The 10,645-nt window shown below is 39.2% G+C and overlaps 1 pseudogene across 1 annotated transcript; it reads left to right on the top strand.

Moving 5' to 3' along the window:
• The first annotated feature begins 265 nt into the window (after positions 1-265).
• LOC143880587 (protein SET DOMAIN GROUP 41-like) lies at positions 266-9,921 on the top strand (annotated as a pseudogene). The gene is made up of 6 exons (XR_013251763.1): positions 266-1,107; positions 1,329-1,368; positions 1,467-1,567; positions 8,175-8,273; positions 8,828-8,886; positions 9,243-9,921. The product of XR_013251763.1 is annotated as a protein SET DOMAIN GROUP 41-like (transcript).
• The last annotated feature ends 724 nt before the right edge of the window (positions 9,922-10,645 follow it).

Genomic DNA, 10,645 nt, shown 5'->3' with positions numbered 1-10,645 from the left:
TTGCCTTGCCAAATAAGAATTTTCCTTAAAAAATTGCGGCAACGTGAAAAAACTCGACCCGAACCGACCCGAGATTTATCATGGGTAGGGCCGGGTTTGGGAATCATGGGTTTTCCGAAAAAAAACCCGACCTGACCCGACCCGAGATATTTCTCGGGTAGGGGTTGGGTTCTCCAAAACCCGACCCGCCCGACCCGAGTTGCAGCCCTACTATATAGCTTGTTTTTCTCCTAGGGCACAATATACTTCGTGGCTCATTCAGATATTGGGCACAATCTCATTCGTACCCCCACCTTTTAACCAAACAACGATAAAAGAACTCCTCCATCAATTCCGAAAAACAGAATAAAAAAGAAATGGAGATGAGAGCTCCAGAGGAGATCGAAATAGGCCAAGATATCACACCCCCAATTTTACCACTCGCCTTCACCCTTTCCGATTCCTCCCTCCATTCCCATTGCTCCTCTTGCTTTCACCCTCTCAATCCCAAAATCCCCAAACCTAACCCTAACAATTCCCACAATCCCGTCCCTATCCCTTGCAATTCCCACTGCAATTCTTCACTCTCTACTGCTCCCACCACTGCCGTCACGCTGACGCTGACCTCCACGTGTCCAGCGGTGAGTGCCACCTCTTCCTCCAATCCGATACCTCCACGTGGCCTTCCGAATTATCCCAACTCCGACTCCCCTCCGCCTTTTCCTCTGCTTCCAGAAACTAGGGTTTCTCTCTCCCGAGTTTCTCGTCTCGGGGAGAATCGGCGGGTTGATGAGTAATCGCGAGAAATTCGATATACCGGGGAGAATTAGGGAGGGAGGGAGAATAATGTGTTTGGCGAGAAGAATGCGCGACGGACGGTTTGGAAATGTTGTGGGAGAGAGTGCGACGGATGAAATGATCTTGTGCCTCGTGCTAACGAACGCCGTTGAGGTGCAGGTTAGCGAAGGGCGCACGATTGGGGTAGCGGTTTACGGGCCGGGTTTCTCTTGGTTTAATCATAGTTGCTCGCCTAATGCTTCTTACCGGTTCTCCTTGACCGGGTTTATTGGTGAACCGGGTTCTCTCGAACCGGGTTTTCGTGTTACCCCTTGCGGAGAAGAGGGTACGGTAAGTAGGTTTTGGGATTTACGTTTTTTTGTTCTTCGGAATGTGATATTTACACCCCCTTGTTTGATAGCTGCACCCCCTTACATACAAATCTTTTGAAGGTGTAGTTATCAAAACAAGGGAGTAAAAATCTCAATCCGCCCCCCCCGCCCGCCCCCTTTTGTTTTTTTGTGTGTGTGCGCGCATCTAGTGAGTGTTTTTTAATTCTATGTTTGTTGCAGTTCAAGGCTTGGAATGGTGATGAAGACAAATTAACTAATGGTGATATTCTATTTTTTTCTTGATTTGGATTGTTTTGGGTTCTTCTTTTGATACCCAAGTAATTTTATTTTTTTTGTCTTTTTATCGATATAAGGCAGGATCATGTAAATATGGGCCGAAAGTCATGATACGAAGTATAAAGTCGATTAAGAAAGGGGAAGAGGTGTGTGTTGCATACGCTGACTTGTTGCAGCCTAAGGTACATTGCCATTTCTTACCTATCTTTATGCAATACAGTATGATTCCAGTCTGGTAGTTTGTAGAATTTTGAATTTGATGCACTAGGATATGGGTGTTGGGTATATAATATAACCCATGTATGTTCTAATATAAGCCCAATAGGTAATGGATCAGGTGTAGTGGGCCCATATGGGCTGGAGCCCATTAACCTCTTGGTATTCCAAATTAGATACCTTGGGTGTAATGCTTCAGGCAACCTCTTGCTTGACCTAATTACTCTAACAATCTTGAAGCATTATTCTGCAACCCTAATTTTTAATCGTTTTGGGCGTGGGTTTTAACCCCCGAAACATCGATTTGGGAGTGGTTCTACACTAACGTCAATTTTTTCTTCTTCGTTGGATTCTATCAGAGAATCGATTTGGGCGTGGAAAAGCTTTGGGGGTGGGTTTCTTCTCTCTTGTGCATGTCTCTGCAACTCACGTTCTGTGGAGAACAAAACAGAGACGAGTTGACTCTCTCTCAAGCAAGATATGGGTTGTAGTTGGAGAAGAATCCATCGGATTGCTTTGTGCAAAACTGTTCTAACATGAAACCCCTGTTTTGGGTGTGGCCTTCTCTCCAATAGACCTTGATTGCGTTTAGGGGTGTAAACAGATCGAATTCGGAGCGGATATGGCTATATCCGAATTCGATTACAGTATACACTATCCGAATTCGGATTCGGATTCGACGGATATTTAATATCTATTATCGAATTCGTATCCGTTGGATATTGTTCGAATTCGAATATTATCCGTATCCGTTTATCCGGTAAATTCGAACATTTTATTGCAGCACTTTATCTTTTTTCTCCTACTTACTCGAATGAATTTTCCAAACCTTAAAACTAGACCTCTACATTCTCTTCACAAAATTAACTCTCAAACCCTAAAATATATGAGATCCTCTTCTTCCTTTTAAAACAAAGGCAGAGAGAGAGAGAGGGAGGCGATGGGGATGGATGATAGTGTTGGTAGTGGTCTTTGGGTTTTTCCTTTTTTTTTGTATATGATGGAATGAGTTTGGGTTATTTTGATGGAATGGGTTTGGGCTATTTTTGTTTTTATATTTTTTTTCTAAAAAGAATATTCACTTTTCTTATAGAAACAAAAGATAGTGTGTCATTCCGGATATCTCATAAACGGATTCGGATAATATCCGCTTGAAACGGATTCAGATAATATTCGCTTTAAACGGATTCGGATGCGGACGGTAATCGAATTTCCGAATATCCATTTACACCCCTAATTGCGTTTCAATCCCACAGATTTTGATTGAAAGTGGGTAGGATCGGAATTTTGGTTCTTGAGGTTTGCTTCTCCAAGAAGAAACTATACGACCATCTGTTTTTGCGGAATCAAAATCTTGATTTTGGGGTCTGTTAAAGTGGGTTTCGTGCCTGGGCGGAAACCCATCTTCTTCCTTTGACTCGAGGCAGGAAGCTTCACGGCACAAATTTCTCAGTTTTTTGGGGTTTCCTCTAGGAGCAGAACCCTCTTTGCCGTTGATTGTTGGAGAATCATTGCTCCTCTGTAATTTCAGTGGGAATTCTCGTTTTTGGAGGGAGAGGAATTTTCGTTTTGGGGTTCCATCTCTCTAAATTGTTGGGGATCTCACGGCAGTAGGGGTTGGGGTTCTTCACTTTCGTTTTTTGGTACAACACTTTGGTGGTTGCATCACTGAAGACCAAAACCTTCCTGGCCGAAACCCCTTTTCTCAAAATGGACTTGCCTTGGTAAATTTGAGTGGGTAATTGGATTGTGGATTGTGGTGGAGCCGACACTTTAGAGGAAAATTATTGTGGGCGGAATGACTTGGTTCTTGGCTTTCGTTCCTCGATTAGGCTCATAGCTTTGTTTGTTGAGCCGTCGGTTGTGGATTTGGTTTGCGATATGGTTCTCGATTTGATTCACGTGATACGGTTCTCGCGATTCGCAAATCAGGTGCACTCTTTCCAATTTATTTTTTGTTATTAAAAATGGAAAAGACTGGAGTTCCCTTTGAGATCTATCCTAACTAGGCTAGTTCACCGCTAATTGCTCCTAAGTTGTTACACAACCGATTGGGACATGTGCACTATCACAAAATGGTCTAATTTACTAATACTCATAAGATACCATTATATATGTCAATTACATTTGACAAGTGTGAGAGTTAGGGGTGATAGAGAAGGAGAAGATACACATTGACAGGGTTCAAGGAATTCTGTGCCTCTCAGGGCGTAATCCTTGAAACTACTGCTCCTCTCTCGCCTCAATCAATTGGCATAGCTGAGTGTAAGAACAGGACGTTAACTTCAATGTTAAACTCCATGTTAATATTAGCTGGCATGCCTAGTTGCATTTGGGAAGAGGCAGCTTTGACTGCAAATCACATCCTAAATCTCTATATGCTCCTCCATGTGATAGAGTACCCAAGAATTTGGTGAGGACTTTGTGACCTACCAATTGGAGAATGATCCATCATCCTATCAGGACGTGATGAGATTTAGGGACTCTATGTTGTGGGCAGAAGCCATTCATGATGAAATGAGCTCTTTGTTAGAAAATCTAACTTGGCAGCTAGTCGATTTGCCAAAAGGGGCTAAGACTGCGGGCTGCAAGTAGATATTTGTCTATGATTATACAAAGTTTGTTATGGTCTTAATCAAGCACCTAAATTGTGACATCAGAAATTTGGCAAAGTAGTAAAGAGCTTTGGGTTTCTGACATATAACTCAGATAAATGCCTTTACTATCGTTTTGTATCGAATAAGGTCATGATTATTTGTTTGTATGTAGATGTTGATTCTTCTTTCCAATCTCTTTCTGTGATGAAAAATGTGAAACTACTCTTGGGTAAAGACTTCGACATGAAAAGACCTGGGTGTTGTTAACATCATTCTTGGTATGAAAGTCAGTTTTTTGAAAGGCAGGAAATCACCATTGGCCTAGCCCATTATATGACCAACTACTTTCCTTTTTGAGGATGCAGTGAGTGCAAACCGATTGAGACACCATTTTAATTATACCAAGAAGCTGATCTCTAAGGAAGAGACAGTGTGAGTCAGTTAGATTATTCTAAACTGATTGGTAGCCTCATGTTTGTGTTGCACTAGGCCAGACATAGCCTTTATAGCTGGCATGCTGAGTCGTTTTACTAGCAATCATGGCCATGAGCATAGAGATGCCCTTATGAGGCTGATGAGATACCTTTCGTGTACTCAAGAGTATGCTCAAAACTATGATGGTCATCCACTTCTCGTGGAAGAATATTCTGATGAATCATGGGGATCAGAATCAGGGGACAGCAAATCTACTGCTGTCGTGTGGAAGTCGAATTGAAACTTTATGCTCTAGCTTCAGTTGCAAATGAAAGCAGATGAGATAAAGATTTTGATCATGGTTATGGTCATTCCATTGACCCAGTTAAGGATTAGTTCCTTAAGTGTGTTCTGTGATAATCAAGCTACAATTACGATTGTGAAGAACTCATTCTTTAATGGTAAGAGAGATATCTTAGGCTGAAACATGCCATGCTGAATTATCTCATTGAACACGGGATTATCACTTTGATTGATGTGAGATCGAAGGATAATATGGTCGATGCTCTCACAACAGGGACTGACCAAAGATTGAATACTCAAAATTGTGGGGGAGATGGGGTTAAAGACCGTGTAGACATGTCTTAACCTACATCTATGTTATTTTGAATTTTTCGAATCTCCCTCTGTTTTGGCTAAGACAGGCACTTGATATGTTTCGATGATGTTTACAGTTGTTGTATGTCATTCCACATTTGATGACATGTCCTTTTTTGGGAAATGTTGTACATTCGAAACTTGATGATACAGCTTAACTCAAATATGGATAAGATGACTGTAACATTTCAAAAAATAAACATGAAATGGTTCTTTGCAAAAGAAACTATTTGGTTTTGTTCTTTATTGAAACTTGACAATTAGGAATGGTTATTTGCAAATGAAGCTGTTTAAGTCTTGTTCTTTATTGAAACTTGACAATGATGCTTATAGTGAGAGTGATACTGATATTTTTTTCAGTCATTTTGAATTGTACTAAGTTCTTCTTCAGGTAGAACTAAATACTTTCGTGAATTATGGAATTGTACTAAGTTCTTCTTCAGGTAGAACTAGATACTTTCGTGAATTATGGAATTGTACTAAGTTCTTCTTCAGGTAGAACTAGATACTTTAGTGTTTTACACAAATGATTGGATTTATTTTTATGAAATCCATATTTGGTAATTCACAGGGATTGACGAAAAGGAGGAGCTTGTCTTGATTTGGACTTTGATGAAGATGACTTACTTAAATCTTCTAAAGTCATAAAGATTATGCTTTTATTTCAATATGTATAGAGTTCACTTTTTTGTGGAACTTTATTTTGGATCTCGATGAGAATCATACCCCATGAATGAATTCCTCTAAGATCAGTGGGGTTCACTTATATGTGAAACTACCTTTTGGTTGAGTTTAGCTTGTTGTATATCTAAAACTCTTGGTTTGTCATAAAAGGATTCGTGTTTTCAGTTGGATTACAGATCTTTTATGATATAGACCATATGGTGATGTGGATGATTCAATATTTTGTTGTGAACATTACACTATCTATCTATTGGATTGTGCTATATGTAGAACATAGGAGGAGATTGTTGGGTATATAATATAACCCATGTATGTTCTAATATAAGCCCAATAGGTAATGGATCAGGTGTAGTGGGCCCATATGGGCTGGAGCCCATTAACCTCTTATAACCCTAGTGTATCTATATATATAGGGGCTGGAGGCAACAAACTTGGTATTCCAAATTAGATACCTTGGGTGTAATGCTTCAAGCAACCTCTTGCTTTACCTAATTACTCTAACAATGGGTACATATAGATGCTAGGAGTTTGTAATTAGTTTTTCTTTTACTTCTATAAGTAGTTAATCTGGACTAATATGGTAACTCTTGATTTTTTTCAACAAGACTTGCATATTTTGTTAGTCCTTGCTACCCATCTTCCTCTTGAAATATTGTTCTTGGGAGTTTGTTCATTATCTTACCACAAACTTAATGGAAGTCTTATTTCAGGGGCAACACAGCTGATGTGTTTACCATGTTAGATTGGGTAGACATTTGAAGAAGCTAACAAAAATAGTGGGTTGAGTGTTGACTCAGATTCATACACATGCAACACCCAACTAGGACTATCATGTAGGCCACTAGTTGCAAAATACATGCATCGACACTGAAATTGAACTTTGATGGTTCTCGTCTTGGTAACCTAGGTCGGGCGGGGATTGGCAATTTGTTAAAAAATGCCCAAAGAGAGACAATTTGTATATATCCAGGACCTCTAGGTGTGATATGAGGTTCAGGAGCTACTTCATGGAGTTAGGCTGTTGGAGCACGATCAATTGTGTCATATTATCACTGAGGGAGATTCCCTCAATGTTATCAAGTTGATCAAAGGTGACAATAATTACCATTAGAGGTTTACAAATGCTTTTGAGTAGATCTTGGGTGTATCGGAGGGACACTCGATTGAGTTTCGACATGTTTGGCTGTTAGCCAACAACGACGTGGATCTACTCGCTTGTTCTCTTTTCTGTCATCTTTTCTGCTATTTTTGATTTGTAGAGTTGGAGCTCATATCCTAATGGGATTTTCTTAATCTGGTCGGTTTCCATGTTTTGGTGAAAAGGGAGCATCCGTCTTTTAGATGGATGAAAATTTGAAAGTCTTGGGCTGCCCAAGGTCCAAAGATTTTGTTGGACAGTTGTGCACCAAAAGATTAGCACTCTATATCTATTAAAGAGGAGTTTCGAATTGGGAAACCTGTGTGACCTTTGATTGAAGGAAGAAGAGTCTTCCAACCACCTATTCATTCAAATTGAGTTTGTGAGTATTGAGTGGCATGAGGTTCGGTTTCATTGGGTTTTCCTTCAATACGATATGGACCTCTTGGATTGCCTATGGACTAGGCAATTGAGTGCGAAAGGCCATATTCTTTGGTCAATTAATCCTTTGTGGTCATTTGGATGATTTGGCGGAGAGAAACCGAAGAATTTTTTATAACAAGAGATCCACTAATAGTAAGGTATTTAGTGGAATCAAAAGTACTATTTTTAGTGGGCCATAACAAGGGAGGGGTTCAAGGGATGTTCGGTTCAAGATCTATATCGGAAGTGGTTGGTGATAATTTTTTATAGTGTTTAAAGGCAAAATGAAAGTGAGATGGAAACCCTCCGGTTCCAACATTCCCCAGCTGAATTTTGATTATGCTTCTGTTGGAAACCTGTGTCTGTCCGGTAAAGATGGGATGATTAGAGATCAGAGGGGTTATTTGAGGGAAAATCTCTGCCCCCTATATAATTTTTGTATTGCTATTTTCTTTTGCTTTCTTCAATAAAATCTGATTACCATTTCAAGAAAAAAAATCTCTTAGAAAGGTTTTTCGATCTTTGTAGATGTCCACTCTAGCATGACCATTGATGTTGTTCGCTAAGATATCCTGTTACATTTTTCAGTAGCATCATTAGTTTTACTTCAGTTTATTTCATGATTGATAATCTTTTGTGAGTTCCGATTTATATTTACAGGCAATAAGGCAGTCAGAATTGTGGGAAAAATATCAATTTGTTTGCTGCTGTGACAGATGTAATTCGTCACCACCAACATATGTGGATCGTATTTTACAAGTAAGAAATGATACATAATAAAAGCATGATCTGTTTTTTTGTGTTTTGTTTTCCTTCGTAAGCACTGTGTTAGCTTATAATCTTATTACCTGTCATAAGATGAAAAAAAAATCTTATTACCTGTCATCTCTTTGGCTTAATTTAGTACTTGAGTTGATTTTTTTATATTTTTGTATTTTTACTCTCATTGTATCATGACGAATACTGTTCATGCTGTTTTGAGTGGCAGGCTTTGTTTTTAGATGTATCATAGCTTTGTTTCCCTGAAGATTAAAATTGCCTCTGTACATAAATATATCTCAGCAGGAGTAATTGTTTAAATTGCTACAGAAAAATTTGTATAAATAATTAAATACCGCCAAGAAACTCCACATTCTAGGCATACTTTCTGCAACTCTTGCAGGAAGTACTAGAACCTTAGCTCCCTAGCTAGCTAGTCCATTCATTTTTAGGGCCTCAGCCAATAATTTATGGCTACAAATTAGGAAGAATGTTTTTGTTTGAAATTCTGGGGATGCCTTTCTTAGATGCACAAAGTTGCGAATTAAGTGCAGGTTGCAGGAAGCATAATTGTTCGTGGCTTTAGGTTATTGGTAAAGGCTCCACCCATCTAGTAGAATGCAATATTAACCTAGTGGTGCAAGCCCTACTGCTCCTTACAGAATCTCTTTTAATATTAACCTAGTTGTTTGCTTTTGTTTTTGTTTTTTGTTTTTTTTTGAATGGTTCATTCTCGAATTTGTTTTGTGGTGCTATACTGTATATTATATTTGTTCTAGTCTAGTCTCTCCTTGTTAATGCCACGGTCACCAGAACAAGCAACGGATGTGTGATGCAACAATGATGTGGAACCTACAAGTGTTTCTCCATCATGCCCTTTATTGGAGAAACCAAATTGAACCATCTTTTCTTGCATTGGGAGGGAGTGATCGTAAATGTACATTATTTTTTGTTGTTTTATGTTTAAAGCTCGAAATGGAGCTCAATCATTAAAAAGAGTTCTGGGTTTAACCTTTCTTCTCTGCTCACTCAGAGAAGTGGAAAGTGCTTGCTATTAACAGAGTTGGAACTTGGTTTTGTTTTGCGTGATGGGTTTGATGTGGTGTGTAAAGACTTTCTTGCTTGCGTCTCAAGGATTTCGCCGAAGGTCTGGCCTTTCTTGGTTCATGGCCTACCTTACTTGAAGGATATTAATGACCCATTGGATTTCCACTGGCTGGGAATGACAGCGAGGCATGAAGCACATGCTCTTATTGGTGGTTGTGAATGTGAAGGAGTTGCATACATTGAAGAAGAAACCATTTGGAAGGGTCTTGTTCTATTTGCTCTTCATTGCTTGCTCTATGGAGGATATCTAACAAGTGTATGCTATGGCCCTCACTGCTACTTGATTGGCCATGTTAGAAACCTTCTCTATGGTGGGGAGGGCTCTTCTCTGTCAGAAAATGTTGAAAATATCTGTTAAAACAGAAGCATTCTGTATCTAATTTTCACTTACGAAAATTGAAGAAGTGATTGGAGAATTTTCCAAGAAGAATCTGAAAAAAGAAGGTAAGTCTAACATTCAAAAGTGCCCCTTATTGCCATTAAAAAAAAGGACCCTCTTCTGGATCTAATGTATATAGAATTGTTTCTCACCCTCAACATCTCATGCAAAAATGTTTAAGCTTAGATGCTCTAGAATTTGGTTGCTTTTCTGAAAGAAAATAAAGATAATGCTTGAAACTCTTTTTTATGAATGTGCATCTGTGATTAACATTCTTCCTTCAACTAATCAGAAGTGGCTTTTCGCACATCTGATTGAATATGAGGAATGCTAAACTGAAGGGCTTCCTTGAAAAACCACCCGCAAGGGTGCTCCCAATGGATCCACACCATCAAAGTGCTATGTTGCTCTTCAGTTTATCAATATATATGTAAATGAGATTTGCTAGGCAATTTCACAGAAAGCCATTTAGTGGTTTACTTTTGCCGGAGGAAACAGCCACCTCACACGCATTGAATGAATAAGACAGAATCTGCTAAAAAGTGATCATGTGTGGCTGTTCTCCCTGCAAAAGCGAGATGCGAAATGGCTTTCCACAAAATTCCGGGCCAAATCCCTATGTATATACAGGTTACTAATATTGGTGCCACCATGTTTTGATAATGGGACAAACTCACTTTGTTTTACATGTTTTAACCAGTTGTCAAAGGCTATTACAATTCCCAAAAATCTCTCAGCAGCCGATTCGAGAAGTGTAAAAACAAGGTTTGAGTCCGATTATCAAAATATAGTTGAGGTGTTGAACAAGGGCCCTCAACCCACAAGGTAATCGAGTTTTGGATGCATCGAAGGTTTTTTTTTTTTTTTTTTTTTTTTCTTTTTAGAT

Source organism: Tasmannia lanceolata, unplaced genomic scaffold, assembly GCF_043159265.1.
Source record: "Tasmannia lanceolata isolate RefF3 unplaced genomic scaffold, GAP_Taslan_0.1 ptg000007l, whole genome shotgun sequence".
Lineage (NCBI taxonomy): Eukaryota > Viridiplantae > Streptophyta > Magnoliopsida > Canellales > Winteraceae > Tasmannia > Tasmannia lanceolata.
This window is presented reverse-complemented; position numbering and strand designations above follow the sequence as displayed.